The sequence below is a fragment of the Oratosquilla oratoria genome, chromosome 23, assembly GCF_046742065.1.
Source record: "Oratosquilla oratoria isolate Oo_2021 chromosome 23, ASM4674206v1, whole genome shotgun sequence".
In the NCBI taxonomy this organism is placed as follows: domain Eukaryota; kingdom Metazoa; phylum Arthropoda; class Malacostraca; order Stomatopoda; family Squillidae; genus Oratosquilla; species Oratosquilla oratoria.
Window position 1 is genome coordinate 9674532 of NC_134799.1, and position 5000 is coordinate 9679531.

The following is a 5000-nucleotide window of genomic DNA, read 5'->3' on the forward strand; positions in this document are numbered from 1 at the left end:
TGATGATGGTGAAGGAGGAAGGGGGAAAAGGAAAGGGGAAAGAGGAAGGGGAAAGGGGGAAGGGTGGGAGGGGGAAAGGGGGAGGGGAAAGGGGGTAAAAGGGTAAAGGGAGGGGAGGGGAAGGGAATAAGGGGGAGGTAGTGGAAGGGGAGGGGGACGGGGGAAGGCGGACTAGGGAAGGGGGTAGGGGGAAGGAGGGAAGGGGAGGGAAAGGAGAAATGGGGGATGGAGAGAAATTGGGAAGGAGGGAAGGGATGGGGAGAAGGGGAAGTGGGGGAGGGGGAAGGAGGGAGGGGAGGGGGAGAGGAAGAAGGGGGAAGTGGAGGAGGTGGAGGGGAGGGGAGAAGTTAGGAAAGGGGAGAAGGAGAAGGGGGAGTGAGGGAAGGGGAAGGGAGACGAGGGAAGGGGGAAAGGGGAAGGGGAGAAGTTGGGATGGGGTAAGGGGGAAGGAGGGAAGGGGAAAGGGGAAAGAGGGAAGAAGGGAAGGGATTAAAGTGGAAGGGGGAGGAGGGAAATGGGAAGGGGTAAGGGGAAAAGGGGAAGAGGGTAAAAGGGGGAGAGGTACTTCGACGTCTTAGGAGTTCTTAAGGTGGGAGATACTGTACTTGCCTTCTTCTCTTCAGATCGAGAGAACCCGCTCGAAGTCCTGCAGTCTCTTTCTCGACAGATCGAATTTTCTTCGGGGGAAGGGTTTCTGCCTTAAGGCTGAGGAGCCTACGCCAGGAGGTACTAAGTAGCTGCGGCCGAAGCCGTCACCTTTGCCTCATTATGAACTTTAGGGACTGTAGGTGGGCAGGTAACTAATAGTCACTAATGGGAATCGGAGAGGAGTGCGGGATTCTAACCCTTAACTAAGCAAATGCGAGACCAGCACGTTTCATCCACAGCAGTTGAGATATTCTTCGGACCTTAAGTTCCTGAAGGGAGAGGAACTACACTTGCCTTCATCTGTTCAGTTGGTGAGTTCGTAAGAAGAGAAATACCGAACTCGCTTTCCAACGGAGAAGGGGGAGGGGGGTCGCCGAATGAGTGAAGCGGCCTTGCTGTGGATATACTGTACCTTGCTGCATTACATTTGGCCCAAGGTTGTTGGCGGATGCAGGGATGACCCGTCATCCATGAGGAGCTGAGATGGGAATGGTGGAAAGGGTGGTGGAGGGGAGTGAAATGGGTGGGAATAGGGACGTGCCTCCGATTTGGCTACCTCCCTTATAAGGGGGAAAAAGCTCTTGGTATATAGATAGAGAGTCTTCCTAATACACATGAATAACTCTTTGACTTCCTCCTCCTCCCCTGGGTCAAGGACTATAACGAGGGTGATGCAAGCAAGGTCATCATATTACGACAACAAGGCAGCACTAGTGGTAATGGATTTAACTTGGTCAACTTTAGGTTTAAGAAGGAAATAGTTAAGAACTGGTTTAACAACAGAGTGGTTAACGAATAGAGTAGACTTGGTAACCATTTAGTGAGTGCTGAAACAATTGGTTGTTTTAAAAGAAGGTTAGATGATTTTATGGATTGAGATGAAAGGTGGTAAGGGACATGGAACTACCTAGTGTATGCCTTATAGTCTTATAGCTCCCCTAGATGAATCTGATTCCTGAGATTTTTTTTTTTCAATCACGACTCCTAAAGCAAATTTCAAACAAATACAAATTAAATGATTAAATAAAATTGAAGACATGAATGTAACGGGTAATTCACGTGTACCTGGAGACGCTGGAGATGGATCGGGTGCCTGCATAGAAGCTGTCAAAATGGAAGGGGAGAATATGCACTACTCTGGAGTTCTGGAAACATTGTATTTTGACATTGGCAAGAACTCCGGACTTGACCGGATTATGTTAAATTGGACAAAGAAATTCAGGGCATGTTTGGGGAAACTATGTTGCTTTCTTTATCCAACTGGAAATGCAATAAAAGTGAGTGACTGGTATGCTTGGTTGCAAAGGGGGGGGGATTCTTCATCATGAAAAAAAGAAATAGCTCTTCGACTCAGTTGTTGTCAATCTAATTGGAGCAAGTATGTACTTCATCTGCCCCGGTGTTCCAGCAATGTCTGTGTCCAACTGAGCGTTTTCAGGTCTGAAGTGAAGGAAGGAAAGAAGGAAGGAAGGAAAGAAGGAAGACAGGCAAGAGGGAAGGAAGGGAGAGATTGTGTGTGTGAGTGTGTGTGTGTGTGTGTGTGTGTGTGTGTGTGTGTGTGTGTGTGTGTGTGTGTGTGTGTGTGTGTGTGTGTGTGTGTGTGTGTGTGTGTGTGTGTGTGTGAGAGAGAGAGAGAGAGAGAGAGAGAGAGAGAGAGAGAGAGAGAGAGAGAGAGAGAGAGAGACAGAGAGAGAGAGAGACAGAGAGAGAGAGAGAGAGAGAGAGAGAGAGAGAGAGAGAGAGAGAGAGAGAGAGAGAGAGAGAGAGAGAGAGAGAGAGAGAGAGAGAGAGAGAGAGAGAGAGAGAGAGAGAGAGAGAGGGAATGTGTGAGAGTGAGAATAAGTGTGTGTGTGTGCGTGTGTGTGTGTGTGTGTGTGTGTGTGTGTGTGTGTGTGTGTGTGTGTGTGTGTGTGTGTGTGTGTGTGTGTGTGTGTGTGTGTGTGTGTGTGTGTGTGTGTGTGTGTGTGTGTATTACATATACAGTATATGTATTAATGGTGATGACCATAAATAAACGAATAAACGAAACAAACAAGTAAAACCCCCGCAAAACATAACAAGAATAAAAAAACACGAAAAAACGCGAAAATTCGGCGAAATTGGTCACTTTCTCGACGATTTCATAGAGACGGCTTCCTCTTCCTCTCCTCTGGGCAGCTGGAGCGGACAGGTGGCAACTACGCCGCGGTGCACAGCTGGCATGAGGTCTGTGAACTTCGGCGTCATGTACACAGGTGGTGCGGATTTGTTCTGCGTGGCACTTGGCACGGGTGCCAATTGTCCATTTGTTATTTCTTCTTCTTCTTTCCTTTTTCTTCCTCTTCTTTTTTTATTTTTCTCTTCCTCTTACTCTTCTTCTTCTTCTTCTTCTTCTTCTTCTTCTTCTTCTTCTTCTTCTTCTTCTTCTTCTTCTTCTTCTTCTTCTTCTTCTTCTCCTTTCCTTCTTCTTCTTCTTCCTTTTCTTCCTCTTCTTCCTTTTCTTCCTCTTCTTTTTCTTCTCTCTTATTCTTCTTCTTCATTTTCTCCTTCTCCTTCCTCATCTTTCTCTCTCTCTTCTCCTTTTTCTTTGTGTGAAAGTTTCCTATGGAAGCGTTATGTGCTACAGAAGTTGTGTACAATGTACAAGTTCCTTAACAGAGGTGTACATAAAGATGTACCGAGGTCTGCTGGTAACATAGGATTGCGTGGAATTGGTAATAGATGTACAGGAGTGTACAAAAGTACAGCTTCATTAGACGCTTAGGTACATCATATCAAAATAACATGCAAACAGGATAACACCATACACGTGATGTGAAATGTCGAATTATTATGTACGAGGACGTGACGTATGTGACGTTAGTGCTGTGACGTATGTGACGTTACGTGCTGTGACGTGTGTGTGACATGCTGTGACGTGCTGACATGTATGACGTCCTGTGATGTGCCGTGACATGTGACATGCTGTCACGTGTGTGACGTGTTGTGACGTGCTGTGACGTGCTGTGGCCGTATATTGGTGGGGAGTCGAGGAAAAATGTTGAGACATTGTGTGAGAGGCCGAAGGCGTGGGGCTGAGGAGGAGGAGGAGGAGGAGGAGGAGGAAGAGGAGGAGGAGGAGGAGGAGGAGGAGGAGGAGGAGGAGGAGGAGGAGGAGGAGGAGGAGGAGGAAGAGGAGAAGGAAGAAGAGAAAGAAGAGAAGGGGAGGGGGAGGAAGAGGAGGGTGGGAGAAGGAGGTATGGGAAGAGTAGGTTTGGGAGGAGGATGAGGATGAGAGAAAGGGGCGGAGGAATTGGAGGAGGATTAGAGAGGAGGAGGAGGAAGAGGAGGAGGATGTAGAGGAAAAAGTAGTGGAGGAGGAGGAAGGGGTGGAGGAGGAGAGGGAGAAGGAGGAAGACGGGGATGAGGAGGAGGAGGAGGAGGTGGGGAGGAGGAGGAGGAAGAGAAGGAGGATATGGAGGAGAAAGTGGTAGAAGAGGAGGGAGGGGTGGGAGGAGGAGGAGAAGGAGGGGGAGGAAGACGAAGAGCAGGAGGAGGGGAGGAGGAAGAGAAGAAGGAAGAGGAGGAGGGGGAGGAAGACGAAGAGCAGGAGGAGGGGAGGAGGAAGAGAAGAAGGAAGAGGAGGAGGGGAGGGGAGGTGGAGGAGGAAGAGGAGGAAGAGGAGGAAGAGGAGGAAGAGGAGGAAGAGGAGGAGGAGGAGGAGAAGGAGGAGGAGGAGGAGGAGGAGGAGGAGGAGGAGGAAGAGGAGAGAGAGAGAGACGTGCTTTGCCACAGGTCCATAAGCGCCTATCTGATGCATCGCTTGCCTGGCGTTCACACGCGCACACACAAACTTACACAAACATACACGAGCTCGAACGCACGCAAACACGTACGTACACACGAACGCACCCATATACATTTGCACACACAAAAACACAAGTCCATATCTACACAGACTGAGAGACAGATATAGACACATACGCATACACACACACACACACACATACATACGCGCACACACACATACGCACACATGCACACACACACACATACGCACACACGCATACACTCACACACACATACACACACACGCATACACTCACACACACACACACACACACACACACACACACACACACACACACACACACACACACACACACACACACACACACACACACACACACACACACACACACACACACACACACGCACACGGAAAGAAAGAGAGAGACGAGAGGAGATATTAACATTCCTTACCTATTTGTAAAATAAATAAATAAATAAATAAAAAATCAAATAAATAAATAAACTAATATATAATGAAAATAGAACTGAAGCTAAATTTCGGAGAAAAAAAAACTGACGCCCTGATTTTTTTTAAAGGCTTG

The 5000-nt window shown here is 48.1% G+C and overlaps 1 protein-coding gene across 3 annotated transcripts in view; it reads right to left on the reverse strand.

The window, feature by feature from the left end:
• Window positions 1–5000, reverse strand: part of LOC143037962 (metalloprotease TIKI1-like) — a 436427-nt gene that overhangs the window by 144818 nt on the left and 286609 nt on the right. The gene's annotated exons all lie outside the window — the stretch shown is intronic.